Genomic DNA, 21068 nt, shown 5'->3' with positions numbered 1-21068 from the left:
GGGACAAGTAGTCCAGAGTGTTTCTCTCTCCTGTACTGAACATGCATCAGAATGCACTTCACACAAAATGTGGGACGAAAACCTGACTAACTGCAGAGGACAAAATCCTTTTTGTTGAAATCAAGTGTCTGATATGAATCTCTACTGAACCACTGAACGGTGGCCGAGTTCTCACACAAAGAAGTTTCTATGAATTTAAATGCAGAGTGTGTATTTGCCCATAGATCACATGATTTAGTTTGGCGACACCCACATTTCTTCACATTCTAAAGGACAAATGTTTCACAGTTAATATTGACAGCCTATTTTTAGAAGTAGATTTCATTTTGACCAATCAAACTTACACAACCACCAGGAGTATATTTCTATTCTCAGAATCTTTGACTTGGATTTCTCATAAAGAAAGGTTTTGCCTCCTTCATCTCTCAGACTGCAGTGCCTGATTAGAAGAGTGTAAGTGTGCAGCATCAAGTTATATTACAAATGTCATTGAACAAATGTCAGATTCTCATCCCATCGCTGCCCAGCCATTATGGTCTTGTGTCTTATTGCCCTACTTTAGTGAGACAGACACTTGTGGGACCAAAAAGGAGAGCAGAACATTGTGAGCACTTAGCATTTGATGCTTCCTACAAGAAGAGTAGGCAGAGGGATTTCGATGCCACTATGTTTGACATGATGGAGGGAGGACATTACTATTGGTAAGTAATTGTCTCCAACTCACATCACTCAGTGTCATATTCCCTGTTACCCAAAGTAATGCTAGCCTAGGAAGTGTGGCCTGTGAGATTTTGTGACTTCATTTCCCAGCATGCCATGCTCCCCACTGCTTCTCCTACTTGGTAGATGGCAGGATGGATTAAGGGAAGACCCACAGGCTCCACCAGTAGACAACGTTGGGCCAGAGGAGGCCAGAGGAGAAGGAAGCGTTGGCAAGGTATGGAGCCAGCTGTGTGATAAGATCTTTTACTGGATTCAGGCCCAATTCAGCCTTAAGCCATGCATGGCAGCTGATGGCTGCCTGGAATGACAGCTGGGGAGAAGAAGAAATGGAAAAAAGAGATTGGGGTAGGAACGAGTGCAGACTCAGGGAAGAAGAGAAGAGGGGAGACAAAGTAAAGGCATGTAAAGAACTGAAGTGGGAGATTTAGGGGAGGGGAAGAGAGGAGAGAAGCAACCTAAAGCCAGGACTCAACATTCTCTATCTGTACAGTTTATCCATTCCCACACTTTGTTACGTTTCCCATTCAGAGGGGATCTGAAAAAAGAGTGCTGTCCTCGGGGCTTGGGAAAGCTGCCACATGTCCCTGTATCCTGCAATGTCTAGGCACAGTACAATTAAGGTAATTTCCCCACCTCCCGTTAATTACAACTCCTTAGAAGTTTGAAATGTGAGCTGTTCTCTTGTGTCATATGTGTTTACTTTGTTCTTGCGCACTGCTCTCATGAGTGTGGCTTTGATTACACTAAGGAAAGAACAAGGAAGGATTTTCCCCTCCCCAACAAATAGTTATATGTTTTTTCTGGTCAAGGAAACCAGGGGTAAGCAAGCAAGATTTTTAGTCCAGCGACCTTGATCCTGTATCTTTAATATCACATCTTTTAGATTAGTGATTTTCAAACTTTTTGTCTTGGTGACCCTTTTCACACAGGAAGCCTCTAAGTGTGAGCCCTCCCTAAAATAAAAATGCGGCGGGATTTTAATAGGGACTCAGGGCTGTCAGCCCCATGGAGCTGACAGCTCGCAATCCCCATGTAATCACACTGCGACCTCTCTGAGGGGTCACGACCCCTAGTTTAGGCACTGGCCAGACTACCGCGTTATGGATTATGAGTTCATTTGAAAGGAGGTTTGTATGAGAAACTAAGGAGAGTATGTACAGTATACATAGGAATTAGAGCTGTCAAACCATTAAAAAAATTAATCACGATTAAGTGTGCGATTAAGCGCACTGTTAAATAGAATATCATTTATTTAAATATTTCTGGATGTTTTCTACATTTTCAGATATACTGATTTCAGTTACAACATAGAATACAAAATGGACAGTGCTCACTTTATATTTAAGATTACAAATATTTGTGCTGTAAAAAAACAAATAGTATTTTTCAATTCCCCCATTACAAGTACTGCATTCAAAAATAAAACAGGCATTTGCATAACACTGTTGTAGCCAGCATCGCAAAGTATTTACGTGCCAGATGCGCTAAAGATTCATATGTCCCTTCATGCTTCAATCACCATTCCAAAGGACATGTGTCCACGCCAATGACGGGTTCTGCTGAATAACGATCCAAAACAGTGCGGACAGACATGTTCATTTTCATCATCTGAGTCAGATGCTACCAGCAGAAGGCTGATTTTCTTTGTTGGTGATTTGAGTTCTGTAGTTTCCACATCAGAGTGTTGCTCCTTTAAGACATCTGAAAGTATGCTCCACATTTTGTCCCTCTCAGATTTTGGAAGGCACTTCAGATTCTTAAACCTTGGGTCGAGTGCTGTAGCTATCTTTAGAAATCTCACATTGGTACCTTCTTTGCATTTTGTCAAATCTGCAGTTAAAGTATTCTTAAAAATGAACAACATATGCTGGGTCATCATCCAAGACTGCTATAACATGAAATATATAGCAGAACGTGGGTAAAACAGAGCAGGAGACATACAAGTCTCCCCCAAGGAGTTCAGTCACAATTTTAACTAACGCATTATTTTTTTAAACACGCATCATCAGCATGGAAGAACGTCTTCCGGAATGGTGGCCGAAGCATGAAGGGGCATACGAATGTTTAGCATATCTGGCACATAAATACCTTGCAATGCTGGCTACAAAAGTACCAGGAGAACACGCATTCTCACTTTCAGGTGACATTGTAAATAAGCAGCGGGCAGCATTATCTCCTGTAAATGTAAACAAACTTGTTTGTCGCAGCAATTGGCTTAACAAGAAGTAGGATTGAGTGGTCTTTTAGGCTCTAAAGTTTTATATTGTTTTGTTTGAGTGAAGTTATGTAACAAAAAAAATCTACATTTGTAATTTGCTCTTTCATGATAAAGAGATTGCACTACAATACTTGTATGACGTGACTTGAAAAATACTATTTCTTTTGTTTATTTTATAGTGCAAATATTTGTAATAAAAATATTATAAAGTGAGCACTGTGCACTTTGTATTCCGTGTTGTAATTGAAATCAACATATTTGAAATGTAGAAAACCATCCACAAATATTTAATTTCAATTGGTATTCTATTATTTAAAAGTGCGATTAAAACTGTGATGAATCACAATTTTTTTGAATTAATCGCATGAGTTAACTGCGATTAATCGACAGCCCTAACAGGAATCCTTTTGATAAAAATCGACTGCTTCAGAAGTGTTTCCTAGAAGAGTACAGAGCAAATGTCACTGATTTCTCCAGAAGGGCACTGATTTCTAACTTAAGAACAGTCTTTTCATACAACACACTGTTTCTATGATAGCTGTGCTTGTTTAAGTTAACTGAGCTATGTTGTGAAAATACATTAACTGTTTCCTTAATATTGACCTTACATGGGACAGTCCCAAATGTTCAGGCGTTCACTTCACAGGCAGTGAAACTAAAACTAAGAGGGTAGTAGAATCATACCAGAAGGCATTAAGAAAGATGACAAATTGCTCAATTAATGGAGACTTCTAGCTTAAGCCAGAACAGTTGCACCTATATCCCATATGCGCTTTGGGTGCATTCACCACCTCCCCCATCCCTTTACATGTAGACACGAGCTCTTTTTCAATCTATGTGAAGCATAAACAACAAAGATGGGGATAAGTAAGCACACAAAGAACTCTCTGAAAGGTGCAGATTTCTAGGTACGCAATTTTCAACTGGAGCAACATACTGTACGAACTTTCAGGGAACCATAAGAATCAAAAAAGACAAGAGCAATATTCTCTCTGTGAACACTGTTGTGCCATTGACAATGTATGTAGCATGAACTGAGGTGACCGTGTCCTTGAAAACAGGGCGCCAAGACAGTCTGTTTCTAAAGAAAGCTAAATATTGCAAAACAGAGTAAGTAAAATACCAGACGTTACTGCAAAGCCATGGGCAAGACATCCGGACACCAAGTAAAATTACTTGAAGCAGTGAGAGTTGGGCAGTTTCCACTTTCTAACCTAACCCTGAGAATCCCTCAGTGACCCTGTGTCAAGACAATTGCAATCCCTGGTAGATTCAGCATCTCATCTGGTGGCACAGAGTGCTATTTAAAGCTCTTAATTAGGAACACAGCCATTCAAGATAGAATTAAGCAACCAGCCTGCTCTGGAAATCATGAAGGCTCTGTGCACACTGGCAGAGAAACTGTTAGCACCTCTAACAAACCATATTTGAATACTTCTTTTGCCAACCTATTTCCCTGACTTGTGCAGCTGACAGGGCTTTATAAAGGCAAGAAAGTCTTCATAAACCAAAGACTAGGGCCTTGTCATCACTGGGAAAAGCAGGATCCATAATTACCCATTGATGCTGAAAAGCCCATCCTATAGCACAGTAAAATTCCTAAACACCTTCCCCAGTATTAATTCAAGAGCTATTTGCCCAAAAGAAGCTAGGAATGGAGGAGTGGTGCACAGCCTGCAAAAGAGGAAACATCATTTTGCAGGAGAACATGTTAAAACAGCTAGAGACTTAAATAAAAAGGATGACAAAGGATGACTGAATGGGCACTTTCGCACACCAATGATTTTACCTATAGCAAGGCAGAGCCACACAGTGACATGTGTTTGAGTAGTGCCAGTAACCTGAAGCAAGTGAAGCAGAGAGGAAGAAAGTCTTAATGCTAGTTTCTTAAAAATATTTGATTCGTGATGCCGTCTTTGTGAGGTGACCTTTGCTTGTCAGGTTTCAATCTCACTCAGCAATAATCACTACTACAGTAAAGTTCACACAGCGACAGCAATCAAGATGTACTAAAATATCCTTTTCAATCCATCTACTCTTATTCCTTTACGTGCTCTCTTTTCACTCTTGCAGATCTGGCTTCCCTCTTACTCCATGCTTAAGCCTTCTCCAGTTTATTCCACTCCAGGCCAACACAACACTCGAAGCCCGGATATTAAAATTAAGATCTTACAGGGAAAAAAAAATAAGCTTCTATAATTAAAGCTAAACAGAGGAGAGCAGCACCTATCCTGAAGCTGCAGTTCGGATTGTGTGTTTTACCTTTCTCCCACCCCGCATCTGCCTTGTTCAGCTTGCAGGCTCTTTGGGACAGGGACCATCTACTCCTCTGTTTGTACCACACCTTGTGCAGCTGGAGGCCATTCTTTCTTGGCCCATAGGTAATACAGCAACAATAATAGCAGTAATTGCCCATGTCATAGGGAAGTGCATTTATTAACAACACTGAAAAACCAGATCACCTATAAAACTTCAATTCCTCTGTAAGTTATTTCTTTGGAAGTGGCAGGAGATGTATGGTATCCATGATATCTTTAAAGAGAAGCAGTGGCTGGCATCTCCCCCTAATCATATGACAGGCATTCCAAGAGATTTCTTAATATTTGTGTTCCAGTACTGCCTACAGGTCCCAGCTGATACCAGGGCCCCACTATTCCACGAACATACTAAATAACAGTCCCTGCCCCCAGCAGCTTACAATTTAAATGAAAAAAAGACAAAAAGGTGGATGAGGACATGGAGGGGAACTGACCTGGCCATGGTCACCCAGAGAGTCAGCGGCAGAGCTGGGAAGAGAACCAAGGTTTCCTGAATCCCAGCCCAGTGCCTTAGCCACTACATTGTTTTGACAGGCCCCAATTAATACTGCTTCAATAATGGAAAAGCAAGTTTTAAATGAATGGTTAAGCAAGATGCCCTAGATGCATGGCAATAAGTTGCCAGAGGAATAAAACGACTCTTTCACATGCTAGCAATTTTCAGGTATCTAAAAGGGTGTCATCAGGAGGAGGGAGAAAACTTGTTCACCTTAGCCTCCAATGATAGAACAAGAAGCAATGGGCTTAAACTGCAGCAAGGGAGATTTAGGTTGGACATTAGGAAAAAGTTCCCAACTGTCAGGGTAGTTAAACACTGGAATAGATTGCCTAAGGAAGTTGTGGAATCTCCATCTCTGGAGATATTTAAGAGTAGGTTAGATAAATGTCTATTAGGGATGGTCTAGACAGTATTTGGTCCTGCCATGAGGGCAGGGGACTGGACTCGATGACCTCTCGAGGCCCCTTCCAGTCCAAGAGTCTATGAGTCCTCTGCCAGGTTCAATTACCAGCATCAATTGACTGCAGAAAAGATTTCTCATTCATATTTTGAAACTGCTTCACTCCCATGCAGAGAGAGCTCCTGGTAATTTCACTATAAATGTGCTTGACCTTTTGTAGTAGTCACATCACATGAGGACAGTAAGCACTAATGCCTTGGTTTATGTTAATAAAACAAAACAAAACATACTGGTATGACAGCAGTCTTGTGATTACTGCTCTCACTCCCTTTCTATATACTAACCTTGTTTTCATTAGGGCTGTGTGTGCAGTGGGCAAAAATGAGGTGCCCACAAGGGCCTCAAAATAGACTAGCAGTGAAGCCAAGATCCCTTAATTAAGTCAGCAGCATGCAAGTAAAAATGAGGATACTTGTTCCTTAAACCAGATTAAAATACAGCTTGATTGACTCGATGACTACGTTCTGCTTGTTTCATCCATCAAAGTAATTATGCTGCAGCCTGTGACTGCAGTGTCTGTGTAGCTGTTTTCACGGAAGCCTGGGTCTTTTGGTAATGCTGATGACTGCAACATCATGTGAGGATTTGCAACTGAGGAGCAACTCCCACATGGGCCATAGAATCTGTTAGGCAGGGAAAGGAAGCAGAAGGTCGCTTTCTTTTGTCTCTTTTACAGGAAGTTAAGTCACGCTGGCTTGGAATACGTTCAGGAGTTGAGCTAAGAACTGGGTAGTTGTAACTAATTTGAAAGAGTTCCAGGCTAGAAACACAAGGAGACCAAAAAAAGAAAAGTAACTGACAAATTACACAACAGGTTATACAAGGAGATGAACAAGTAATGAACCCTCATGTAATAGCTGACCTTTAGTTTACTGATTTTTGTAGAGCTACACGTTTTAGAAGATCTAGTACAGACTAGAATATAAATCCATTCAAACTTCTCCGTTTAGATAATGGATGTTGTAAGAGATGCCGTTTTAGTAGTCTGTCCCACAAAAATATTAAAAATGAAGAAATAGTCATATTGACCTGACCTATAAACTAGTAGTATTTTAGAGATTTACTTTTATAATATACTGTGCTTTAGACTTCAACAATTTATCTGTATATACAGAAGTGCATGTCACAAATTAGACTTTTCATACAGCACTAGATACAGAACAGCTGCCAGCAGCAGCATGATTAAAAGGCCAGCAGGATGCTATCTTGGAAACAAAAAACAGACCTCATTCCCCCCTCCCCTCAATTTTCTCTCCCCTTCGCCTACCACCCACAGCCTAACCTGAAAGCACTTAATAGGATGTTCTAGATTAGTACTATTTCCTTATTTCCCAGCATTGCATCTAACTTAGGTGAATGCTCAGTTTCAGGTAGAAAGAGAAAGAACTAAGGTGACCAGGGGGAGGGGGGAAGAGGGAGAAGAAAAAGGAATAACTAGGGTGACCAAAGCAGGGTAGATTGATTTTTTTTTTAAAATCAGCAGTTCTGTTTACGATTTAAATTAGTAAACAAAACTGATTTAAATAATTTGATTTCAATCAATCAATCAATCTAGTTCTGCATTTGTACTTTTTATTTTCCTAAAGAAAGGCTCATTCTCATTGGTTGGTAATCATTAAAACATGTTTATTTGCAACCAACTAATTCATTACTTTTTGCTGACTTTTTGTCTATACATATTTAAGCAATTATATGACTGGAATAAATCAATACATTAAACAGTTAATAGGTCACTAGGACCGGATGGTATTCACTCAAGAGTTCTGAAGGAACTCAAACATGAAATTGTACAACTATTAACTGTGGTATGTAACCTATCACTTAAATCAGCATCTGTAATAGATGACTGGAGGGTTAGCTAATGTAATGCCAATTTTTAAAAAAAGACTCCAGAGGCAATTCTGGTAATTACAGGCCAGTGAGCCTAACTTCAGTACCAGGTAAATTGGTTGGAACTATAGTAAAGAACGGATTTATCAGACACAGATAAACAAGATGTGTTGGGGGAAGAGTCAACAGCACTTTTTAAAAAGGAAATTGCCTCCCCAATCTATTAGAATTCTTTGAGGAGGGTCAACAAAGATGTAGAGAAAGATGATCCAGTGGATATAGTGTACTTGGATTGTCAGAAAGCCTTTGACTAGGTCCCCCTCCAAAGGCTATTAAGCAAACTATGTAGTCATGGGATAAGAGGGAAGGTCCTCGCATGGATCAGTATCTCGTTAAAAGACAGGGACAAGAGGTAGCAATAACTGGTCAGTTTCAGAATGGGGAGATGTAAATAGCAGTGTCCCCTAGGGATCTGTGCTGGGATCAGTTTTGTTCAACATATTCATAAATGATCTGGAAAAAGGGTGAAGAGAGAGGTGGGAAAGTTTGCAGATGATATAAAATTACTTAAAGATAGTTAAGTCCAAAGCAGACTGCAAAGAGTTCCAAAGGAATCTCACAAAACTAGGTGACTGAATTTCATCTGCCATTTTATTGCAAAGTAATGCATATTGGAAAACTTAATCCCAACTCTACATACAAATAATGGGATCTAAAATTAGCTGTTATCAGTCAAGAAAAATCTTGGCGTCGTCATGGATAGTTCTCTGAAAACATCCACTCAATACTCAGCAGCAAAAACAGATCATTAGGAATCAGGTAGGAAAGAGATCGATAAAACAGAAAATATCATAATCCCACTATATAAATCCATGTTACACCCACATCTTGAATATTGTGTGCAGTTCTTGCTGCCCCATCTCAAAAAAGATATTAGAAATGGAATAGGTACAGAGAAGGGCAACAAAAATGATTAAGGGTACGGAACAACTTCCATATGAGGACTTTTCAGCAGGAAGAGACACAACTAAGGGGACACATGATAGAGCTTTATAAAATCTTGACTGGTGTGAAGATAGTGAATAAGGAAGTGTTCTTTACCCCTTCTTATTTCACCAGAATCAGAGGTTACCCAATTAAATTAACAGGCAGGTTTAAAAACAAACAAAAGGAAATATTTCAGTCACACAATGCACAGTCAACCTATGGAACTCATTGCCAGGGGATGTTGTGAAGGCCAAAACCATATCTGGATTAAAAAAAGAATTAGGTAAATTCATGGAGAATAGGTCCACCAATGACTTAACTAACATGGTCAGTGATGCAACCCCATGCTCTGTCTCTCTCTAAGCCTTTAACTGCCAGATACTGGTACTGATGATGGATCCAGGGCTGGTGCAAGGATGTTTCGTGCCCTAGGTGAAACTTCCACCTTGCGTGCCACCCCCCCCCCCGCACACACCAGCCTAAGCTGATTGGCACCACAAGCCTGGGAGGTGGGAGAAGTAAAGCAGCTCACCCCTGCCCCACCTCCTCCCTGAACATGCCATCGCTGCTTCACTTCTCCTGCCTCCCAGGCTTGCAGCGCCAATCAGCTTAGGCGCCGCAAGCCTGGGAGGCAGGAGAAGTGAAGCGGCCACGGCGTGCTTGGGGAAGAGGCGGGGAGTTCCCTTGGGTGCCGGCCCTTCCCCCCCCTTACTTGCTGCAGGCGGCCCTCCTCATGCTCCCCTGCTTTAGCTCCCTCTGCCTAAATGCTGGCGGTGACCGTGGTGGCTGAAGATCCGGCCGTCACGGTCACTGCTGAAGAAAATGGCACTCCCCAAATCCTAGTGCCCTAGGCGATCGCCTAGGTTGCCTAAATGGTTGCACCGGCCCTGGATGGATCACTTGACTATTGCCCTGTTCATTCCTTCTGAAGCATCTGGCATTAGCCACTGCCAGAAGACGGAGTACTGGGCTAGATGGACCACTGGTGTGACCCAGCATGGCCATTCTTATGGAGCTTAATACATTTATTCAGATTCTTAATTTTTACATTATGTTAGTTAGCTGTGAATGATGCATTTCTTATTTCATAGATTATTTTACTTGGGATTTGTGTCAAGTTCCATTTGGATGGAAACTGGAATTCAATTAAAAAATGTACAAAACCAGGCCTTTTTAAATGGTATTTATTAAAGAAATCTATTTTAAGTGTGCAGGATACATTAAAAGGTTATCAAAACATATTTTATATTTAAACAGAAGAAATATTAACTATAGTAAGTGAACTGAAGATAGAAAATCTGACCCCATGGTGAACAGAAACAAAGGTGCCTTCAGCTGCAGAAAGAGACCTAGTGGGATTTTTAAAAGCACTTAAGTTTAGGTACTTTATAGGCCCCTATTCTGCATCTTCAGGTACCTTTGAAAATCTGGCCCCAATGTCCTTCAAAATCTTAGAATTAGTAGACCTCTTCCCCCTCTCCCCTGATTTTAATTCCTTGATTTGAAGAGGAAAAACGAGCTCTCCTGCCTCAACTCCCAGTCGTTTTCTTAACTTTGAATGAATCAGTCCAAGTGAAGAAAGTATTCTCTCCATACTCGTTAGCTGAACTTAGCCAAAAGTAATTAAGATAAATGAGTTTCTGGAGTTCAGAAAAGCTAAGTACTTAAGTTTGGAAAAATGTTAATACCAACAGTCACTCCACTGTAACAACTGAAGATACAGATACTTAATGCAGTGCGTGACTTTACAATGCTTGAGTTGACCTCAAAAGTTAAAGATCCCCCCCAAGCACACATTCTGTATAAAAGAGCAGCACGCTTTAGCTTATTTGAGGAGGGCTCACTGATGCAGCACATTTACATTATTTTGTTGTAGTAAATTTGTCATAATTTCAAATTTAGTTTTAAACAGGTTTACTTTTATTTAAATCTCATTTAAATAAAAAAGTCTGATTGCTAAATCAATCCGTTAGTTTTATTTGAAACAGATTTTCATCTACCTTGGACCAAAACACTTCAAGCCTCCTACACCTTTCCTGGGAAACCTGTATCTCTTAAATAGACATATTCATGTGACAAACAGTGTCGAAAACAGATTCCAGTCCAGGCGTCTGTAGGTGTCACAGCAACCAATGTGTCTAGCCATTGGTGAGAAACAGTGATGCATGACCTCATGTCAGTGTCACAACCCAGTGCCACAGTACGGTTTCTACTGAAGACGCAGTGTTGAGCTACCAGAGAAAGGACTGTCCTCTACCTTGGAAAGGTGAGTCTTTCAGTACAAAGTAGGCTGATCGGCTGCAAATGAGTTAATTAATATGAACTTGTCTAAACATGGAGTTGTTTCAGATTCACTGGTTTCAGAGTAGCAGCTGTGTTAGTCTGTATCCGCAAAAAGAACAGGAGTACTTGTGGCACCTGAGAGACTAACAAATTTATTTCAGCATAAGCTTTCGTGGGGAAGTGAGCTGTAGCCCACGAAAGCTTATGCTGAAATAAATGTGTTAGTCTCTAAGGTGCCACAAGTACTCCTGTTCTTTTTTCAGATTCACGTTTCTGATTAACCCCATGTGTGGACACTTATTCCACAATAAATCTATTTCACTTTAAATTCACATGCTACCTTAGTCAGGAACAATTCTCAAGTTTAGCTAAGCCTTTGGACTCTGCCTACCCTTCCTTAAATCTGCTGAAAATAATTATGTCCCACTGTCCAAGCTCCAAAGACAGTTTACATAGGAACAGACTGATGTAGATTTAAGTGTGTTCCAAAAATTTAAAATAGCTCTCTTAAGAAGTTATCACAAACCCACCAAATTGAGATCCTACTTTGCCTAGCAAGTAATTGGCTTGAGGCAAAACAATTAATTCTGCATTATAGTTTTGTTGCAATCACTTCCGGTTTAAGTAAAACCTGACACAGTGATCCAATTCCAAGCCCGCAGGCTCACATTTTATAGCACTGTTCCCTGGAACCAGTCTACAAAGAGCATATTTTGCATCATGATCAATACCCACAGTTTCCTAAGTAGATGCTTTAGGCTGGTACAAGTGGCAGGTAACCACCTAGTGTACACAGAATCCTGTGCTTATCTAGAGATACAGCCAAATGTGCACTCATCTGGGAATAGGTTTTTCAATTTGAATTTTAACCAGTCCTCCTATGCAAGATGCATTTTTTATATTTATATATAATTGTTTAAACTTCTCTACATCTCTGAGGGTGGAGGTCAAAATCTTCTGTTACAAATGTAACATATGTAAAATCCAAGAAAAATCTTGTTAAAAAAAGCCTTAAGCGAGTTAGCTTTTCTTTTGACCTTTGCCCTGCCTGTTAGGAATAAGGAAAGAAGTTCCAATTTGCATGCATTCAATGTTGTGTTGATTAAGGAAGCTTATTTCTTTAGAAATTGACTATGATGTTTGAACAAACATGCAAATCATGACAATAGATGGTACCTCTCCTTTGTTAGCTTGAAGAGATCATGCACATTTCAGGACCCCATAGTGGAAGATGCATTTTCAGAAATTGTAAAATAGATACTGAAACGTACAGAATACACCATGTCATATCTTATACAAAGGATGATCCGTATTTAAAGATGGGCAACCTACAATCACCAATCCACATTCATTCACTTCATATTAGAAAACTTTGCATGTATTTGTAATTTACTTATCTGTTTTGTTCCATCCTCTCTCAAGGGTTTCAGTGCTTCTGTCATTCATTCTACTACAGGGAAATAACTGATCATGCTGTTTCTACCCATCCCTGTTCTGCACTTGGAACATCAGTTCTTTAGATTTCACCACAAACCTGAGGCGAAGTTGGAGAGTCACTTATCTGTACTGTGGTTTATAGATTGCCCCATCAGGGCAGTGGTTTATATTTTGAAGTCTGGCAATTGTACTGAGAGAAACGTAATCTTTACTCAAGTATAAATACAAACATATTGTGTGTCCCCCCCACCTTTTAAAAAACTAATTCTAGCAATGTAAACCCAGCAAAAAGTGTGCGCTTCAAGGTGTAGAAATCAATTTTTATAGGACAACCTTACTCAAAATTGCACCTGGGAGTATTCTGAATGGCATATTTACATGAACCAGGAATACCACCAATCCCGTTAGAATTCTGTGCTTTGTGCCACAGAGAATGCTGTATGCAAGCATGCTTACAATGCTCATGAAAGAGTCCAAGCAAGAGAAGGCCTTGTGTTTTCACGCAGGTTGGTTTGCTAATGGAAGACCAGGATGTTTTTAGGTTTCACGAATAGGAATCAAAGTTCTATCATGTACAGCACTTTACACTTAGTGCAACCTTCCAAAGACACCTAGCACAAGGACTCTCAAATTCTTCCCCAGGGTGGAACACATTAGTACAGAGCATTGGCTTAGACCACCTGCCTTTCCCATCATAATTACATGACAGCCTGTGGAACACAGAACTATGGAAACTGCCTTACACAGCAAGCTAGTGGCTTATCAAATAAAAATTATCAGTACCAGATGCTTCAGAAGTAGAAGAGAGGAAAGATTTATAACCTGCTTGGGGGGAGTTTCTTACTGATCCTTGTCACTTAATTGTTGGTTTAAGAGCTGACACACAAGAGTGTATTTATCCTTTCTAAAATAGCTTTTCCTTTTCCCAGATGGACTGCATACATTCTTGTCAGATCCTTTTCTGAATCTACTATGCCAGAGGTTGGCAAACTTTTTGGCCCAAGGGCCACATTTGGGTGGAGAAATTGCATGCAGGGCCATGAATGTAGGTCTGGAGTAGAGGGTTGGGATGCAGGAGGGGTGCAGCAGGGGGCTCAAGGCAGGGGGTTGGGGTGCGGGCTCCAGCCCAGCACTGCTTACCTCGAGCGACTCTGGAGTGGCAGTGGTGCACAGCAGGGCTAATGGCCCCATGCCGCTCGGAAGTGGCCAGCATGTCTGGCAATGGCTCCTGGGGGTGGAATGGGGCAAGCGGCTTTGCCGCGCACTGCCCTCGCCTGTGGGTACCACCCCTGAAACTCCCATTGGCTGCTGTTCCTTGTTCCTGGCCAATGGCAGCAGCAGGGGGGCAGTGCTTGCAGGTGAGGGCAGCACACAAAGTCCTCTGCCCCCCCAGGGATGTGGTGCCAGCCACTTCCAAGAGCAGCACGAGGTCAGGGCAGGCAGGGAGCCTGCCTCAGCCCCGCTGCGTCACAAGGCTGACAATCCTGCAGGCCAGATTGAAAGCCCCGACGGGCCAGATCCAGCCCATGGGCCATAGTTTGCCCTCCCCTGTAACTATGCTCTTGGCTTCAACGACAGCCAAGGGCAGCCAGTTCTTCAGGTGAAGTGCGTGGTGTAGAAAAGCATTTCCTTTCACTAGTTTTAAGTTTGTCACCATTCAGCATCCTTGAACATCTTGTTTGTGAATTTGTGGGAGAGGATAATTAGGAGTCCCCATTTATGCTTTCCACCTTTCTTCATTTTGTATACCTATCATGTACCACCGCCAGCCCCATTGAGTCCCAATCTTCTCTCTTTTCGTATGGAGCTTTCCCCATGCCTTTAATCAATCATTCTTCTTAGTCACTCCTAATGCTCTTCTATACTGTTTCTGAGGCAGGGAGATGAGACACGAACACAGTATTTCAGGCAAGGACATGCTATTCCTTATATTACTGCTTTTTGGCATATAATAGCTGCAACATCTGGGAATTCAGCAAGATCTAAAAAAGCTACTTCAGTGTGCACTGCTTGTCCTCCTCATCTTCTTACTGCAACCTAATGAATTCTAAAGCTTTCTACAAGAATTTAGCCAGCCTGTGGCAGATAAGAGATTTTGTGCAACATGGATCTTCTGCAATTCAGCAGGCATAACCACAAAGGTAACTTGATGGAGAAGAGATATGAGACAGCTCGGTCATAAAGGCTCAGAATCACCTTACATCCGAGGTGCCATGGATGTGAAGAGAGATAAGAGGAAAGCAGATACCCTGAAATATAAAATATGAGCCAAACAAATCTTGATCCAGGCTCGCAATGTGCATTATGTGCCACAAGCAAGAGCAGGGTGCCAGTGAGCTGCCTCCCTTTACTGTTGCAGAAGAAGGAAAATAGCTGGCCCGTGCATCATGCAGGTTACATGTGATGCAGAACTACTCAACAGTAACCTGCTCTGCTTGTTAAGAATAGTCCTTTCAAGACCTCTTCTGAAGAGACCTGTGTGTGTGGCACAGACCAATTCAGTGAATCCTGCCCAAAGGCTTGTCCTGTAGGTCTAATGATACGGTCAGTTTAAGGTTCAGTTCAGTCTGAACTATCACTTGTTAATGTTAAGCAGTACTACAGACCAGAAACCATTCCAATCAGACATACAGGGATGCCAGGAAACAGCATGCCAATTTTAGTTATACAGTTTTTAAGAAAAGGGCTCAAAATGGCCAGTGTGTACATACCTTTCCTCACTGTTCCTGGATTATTCCTGAAAGAAAAAACACTGGAGGTGTTACCTTCAAATGATCACACAGAACTAGTTAGCATCTAGCGTGCACTTACACCCTTCACAATGGAACTCAGAATGTTGCAAAATGTTGCAGTTTGCAACATCAGATACTGGAAGTCCCTGAGGTTATAGCAGCCTAATGGTATCTGATGGCACAAGCTAAAACTTCCATGAAGGGTCACTTCAGTTGCACAGCATTCAGTAAATGACTTTCTAGCCAGGGGCTGAAAGTCAAAATGGCAGAAGTGATGACCAAAGCCGAAGGGAGCAATGAGACATCCAAGGGCAAGAAGGTATTTGGGCACACAGCAGAGTCTATGCCTTAGGCACTCCATGTTGGCAGGGATAAGGGGGCAGAAAGGATGTAACCAGCAGGACTCTGTAGTAGTGTGCATTTTTCACATAACCAGCATTCTTTAAGGAGTCAGGCTTTTCAAAAATGTGTTCTGCTTCATAGTTTTAAAAACACAACAGGGAAAGAATGAATCAAGTTTATTTACCACAGCTCCGAGTAAGATGTTAAAGCAAACTCAGCTGGCTTTACGTGGCATTAAAGATTCTTAATGAGATTGTACTATAATTTCTAAGCAAAATTTTTAAACCAGAAGTTTCCACTTCTCAACATTGAATATGTCAGATATCTTTAAAAGCTAAAAAGCTTTGTGTACTTCCAACTTTGGGCTCTAGTTTTAAAAATGAACTAGCAGAGAACTTAGAGCACCTGAAAGCTGGAAAACCATAACCTCCCTATCAAGCAAATTAACCTAAAATGGAACAAGTGACAGGGACATCATTACAGGAACCAATCTGATTTTCTGGCATGCTGTTTTATTACATTGAGTAGAGGGGGCAATGAAGGCAACAGGAAATTCATATCCCATGATCAGCTCACTTGTAATGGCCTAGGAAAAGGGTGGCCTTAAAAGGGATTTATGGAATTTTACCAGTTTACTAAAATCATTTACACAAAATATATTTCAGAAACACACCAGTACTTCTGAACCTTATGAACCTATGTCAGAAGAATTTAGCTTGCTATCCCTCTACAAGTTCAATAGGTGCAGGAACAAGGCCAATACCCAAGGCATTCTCATACATCCTTACACGAACATCTTGCGGTAAAACATCTTATTTATCTTTCCATCTTTTTTACCAGTCTCTTTTTTAAATTAGGAAAATCTAATTAACTGCTCAGTTTCATCTGAGCTGCACATTCTCATGCACTAGCTGAATTCTATGAAGTTTAGGTTGTACACACGGCACAAGTGTCACAAACCTTTTCAATATAAAACGTGTTATGGAAAGATTTCTATTAGTTGTAAGCTTTGCAAAAAAACATCTAGTTTTAAAAGAAAAAAAAAGTTTGAGACCAAATTTGACCTGGCCATGTCCCTTTAATCCCCAATTTGCATTCTTTCAATTTAAAGTTTAATTTACCTTGTTAAAAAGGAGCAAGACAAACAAGTTTCTATTGCAATTGCCACAGTGTTGCTAAAAAGTGACAGACTGAAGACAACCAATGGTCTATCTACTAGAACAGTGTCTAAGAGCAATCAGTGTTGGATAAATTACTGAGGAAGGCACAAACTCCCCGAGAATTCACCTAGCTTTGTCATACTCCAAGACAAATGAGCATGATCACTGGCTACTGAATTTTTTTCATCCGGGAGAGCAAATTACAGTAACTCCCCACTTAACGTCCTCCCGCTTAACAGTTATTTTGATCTTATGTCCCTGCTCCATTACAGAACATGCTTGTTTAAAGTTGTGCAATGCTATGCTATAATGTTGTTTGGCCGCCTGCTCTGTCCACGGTTTACAGTCCCCACCCCCCGCCCCGCCATCAGCTCCCCTATGCGGCCCCCTCCAGTGCCTCCAGCCTGCCGGTAGACCCTGCGGATCAGCGCCTTCCCCCTGCTGCCCCCACCTCCTGCCTGAGGCAATCAGCTGGTTTGCGATGTTCAGGAGGCAGGGGAGGGAGCGGGGAGGCTTCGTGCCTTGTCCTCACTCCACCCTGCAGCCTCCTGACCGCTGCAAGAAAGCTGATTGCCAGAGGCAGGGGGAAGGTGCTGATCTGCGGGGTCCACTGGCAGGCAGGAGACGCTGCGGGGGGGGGGGGGAACGGGGGATGTAGAGGAGTTGATAGGGGGGCTGCCAGCGTGTTTAATTCCTGTATTAAATTGCTTCTTTAAAATGTATATAATGTCTTCTGTCTGGCAAAAACAACATTTCCCTGGAACCTAACCCCCTGCCCCTTTACATTAATTCTTATGGGGAAATTGGATTCGCTTAACATCATTTTGCTTAAAGTCGCATTTTTCAGGAACATAACTAGAACGTTAAGCGAGGAGTTACTGTACAATGCAAAAAGTTGCTAGTGCATTTTTTCAACTAAAGTACTACTGCCATCTGCCAAGATGATTTCAACTAGTGTAATGAACTCTGTTCTTACAGCTGATGGAAAATGCAATCGATACCTGCTGTTACAAGAATACAAGATATGGACAGTCCAGCCCTTTCTCCAGGAACTTCAAAATTATTTTGATAATATAATCCCACCCACTCTATTACAGTTTACACCTTAAAATCTGATGCACAGGCATATGAGAAACACAACCAGCAGTGTCAGGTACATGTGTCAGTACTCAATATTTTAAAACCCTCGGCATTCCAGTTTCAAGGAAGAGCCCAAGTTCATTTCATGAGGATACACTTTCAACAATTCAGCTAGTTGAAAGTGATTGGAGATGAGGAAAGTGTATTACAATAGGTAAAAACAGCCAGATACACGTTTAAATTTCATGTGGTTTGGTGTCAAATTTAATTTGTAGCACTGAAGTTAGTTGATCAAGATTGCTCAGCCTCTGTCAGCGAAATGAGGTTTCAATTCTCTGGAGAACTACTGTAAATCTGAAGAGAAGGGTGGAGAGGGGGAAACAAAAATATTTGTAAAAATTAATGGGATTCTTTCCACAACTGCTAGAGAATGTTTTTCAGGCATTTAGCCAACACTGCTTCAGAGAGTAAAAACGCATGTGGGCTTTTCACAGCTCTGTACTGGAACATTAAAACAAAAAAGGCAGGCTCAGTGAGGCAGCTAGGCAACAGTCACTTTGATGCAGGAAAAACTACGTCAATCGGCTGCATCACTGCTGAGGTTCTGGGGTCGGGGAACCCTCCTACAGCGTATCACTGCCCACACAGTGAGTTGAGTTTACTGTTCTTGTCCTCAGTTCTATAGGCTCAGAGGGGAGGAGGAGGAGGAAAAGCAAAGCATCACTTTTCCCTTGAGTGAAAGGACAAAGCTGAATCACACACTTACACGCTTACACACACACACACACACGAGTAAGAAGGCAAACCAGTGTGTTTGTAAGGTTAAATGAAAAGGTAACACTGCAAAGGACTGAACTGTTACAGGCTAAGCTATCAGGAGTTGAACATACTGCAAGTTACTATTATGTACAGGTTCTTCTAAATTCCGCTTTGAGGCCTCACAGGGTTGGAGGGCACTGAACAAAAGATGCAACAAATCCCACATCCCCGTCTGCGTCTACACAATACAGTGGCAACTCTGTCGAGTGTATAAAAATTAGGCAGGATCATTCTGGTCCTCATGTTGGTCAGTTCCCTCTCTCATTGAGATTTCTCCTACTTGCACTCAGCTGAGTATTTCTACTCAAACAGAGCAAGCCAGAGCAGCATATTTACAGCTTTAACACCAAGCTTTTCCATGCAATTTCATTTTAATAAAGGAACATTAACTACCTGTTAGAGACTTGTTTTACAACTGGCTCCCAACTGACTGCAGAACTTAATTTAAGCATACAAAAAAGGCAGGACTTAACTAAACCAGAAGTGCAATTTCTAGCAATCCTGTTTTACTCAGAAAACTGATTCTCAGTGCCTCAGATTCCAATAATTAGTTAAAACAGGACTTAAGTCTCATTCCCCCCCCCCCCATTTTAATCCTTTCTGGTCTCCAGAATGAGTCTGGTGATAGTCTCATGGACGCAGATCTAAAGTTCACCCTACTAGTGTCACAATGCAGTAATGACTTACTGGGGGTATGTCTACATCTACAATTTTGCAGCGCTGGTTGTTACAGCTGTATTAGTACAGCTGTATAGGGCCAGCGCTGCAGAGTGGCCACACTTACAGCAACCAGCGCTGCAAGTGGTGTTAGATGTGGCCACGCTGCAGCGCTGTTGCACACCGCGGGGAAGGAGACCTGCTTGGGGGGGTGGGGGTCGGGGAACGCCAGAGCACACCGCGGGGAAGGAGACCTGCTTGGGGGGGGGGGGGTCGGGGAACGCCAGAGCACACCGCGGGGAAGGAGACCTGCTGGGGGGGGGGGGGGGTCGGGGAACGCCAGAGCACACCGCGGGGAAGGAGACCTGCTTGGAGGGGGGGGGTCGGGGAACGCCAGAGCACACCGCGGGGAAGGAGACCTGCTTGGAGGTGGGGGGGGGGGGGCGGGGAACGCCAGAGCACACCGCAGGGATACCTACTTATTCCACGGAGGTCAACAAAAACGCTGGTGAGTGTCTACACCTGATGACCAGCGCTGGTGATCCAACGCTGGATCCTCTACACCCGAGGCACGACCGGGTGTACGGCCAGCGCTGCAAACAGGGAGTTGCAGCGCTGGTAATGCCCTGCAGGTGTGTACACATCCTAAGTTGCAGCGCTGTAACCCCCTCACCAGCGCTGCAACTTTGTAGTGTAGACAAGGCCTGAGTCATTCCAGGACAGACTTTCTTTCTTATTCACCCTGCGAAAATGAAGAACAGCAGGAGAAAGAGAAACCACTCAGAAAAGCAGGTCTCTAGTCAGAATACTGCTGCACCTTAGGGTATGGCTACACTTGCAGCTGTACAGCGCTGCTGTGGGAGCGCTCCTGCGGCAGTGTTTTGAAGTGCGAGTGTGGTCGCGGCGCCAGCGCTGGGAGAGAGCTCTCCCAGCGCTGCACGTACTCCACCTCCCCATGGGGATTAGCTTGCAGCGCTGGGAGCCACGCTCCCAGTGCTGCGGCACTGTTTACACTGGTGCTTTACAGCACTGGAACTTGCTGCGCTCGGGGGGTGTTTTTTCACACCCCTGAGCGAGAAAGTTGCAGCGTTGTAAAGTGCCAGTGTAGCCAAGGCCTTAGTTTGCCACAGGTACCAGATGTATCAGATTCCAGATATAGACCACGTTGACTTGTTAGTGGCATTTTTCAATAGGTCAGAGAAGCTGAGGTTGCTAAGTGGTGCCATAGAAGATTATTATTGAGAAATTCACAAGTTATTTACAGCCATTCAAGGAGTTTTGCAGTGAGACCATACAGATGACTTCAGTCTTTGCCTGTGTGGCAACGGTCTCATGCAACAGATCCGTCACATTAAAAAAATGCGATATCGACAACAGAACTGCTTAACTCCCAAAGCATATGGACTCTGCTATGCCACAGTTTTGTTCCTGAGAGTAAGCTAGCATCAGTGTTGGTATCTAACAGCACACATAGCATAATTAGTTCTGAAAATAGTCCCCAGAGTGGAGAAAGCTTGAATTTA

At 42.4% G+C, this 21068-nt stretch overlaps 1 protein-coding gene across 8 annotated transcripts in view; it reads right to left on the bottom strand.

Annotated features, from left to right (window-relative positions):
• GNG7 (G protein subunit gamma 7) overlaps positions 1-21068 on the bottom strand; it is a 136424-nt gene that overhangs the window by 42992 nt on the left and 72364 nt on the right. For 4 of the 8 annotated variants that reach the window (XM_050933977.1, XM_050933975.1, XM_050933973.1 and 1 more), the window contains exon 3: positions 15467-15492. The exons of the other annotated variants lie outside the window; for them this stretch is intronic. The gene's annotated coding sequence lies outside the window, so the exon portion shown is untranslated. The remainder of the gene's footprint in view (positions 1-15466; positions 15493-21068) is intronic. 8 annotated transcript variants of the gene reach the window in all.

This window comes from Gopherus flavomarginatus, chromosome 24 (assembly GCF_025201925.1).
Source record: "Gopherus flavomarginatus isolate rGopFla2 chromosome 24, rGopFla2.mat.asm, whole genome shotgun sequence".
In the NCBI taxonomy this organism is placed as follows: Eukaryota; Metazoa; Chordata; order Testudines; family Testudinidae; genus Gopherus; species Gopherus flavomarginatus.
This window is presented reverse-complemented; position numbering and strand designations above follow the sequence as displayed.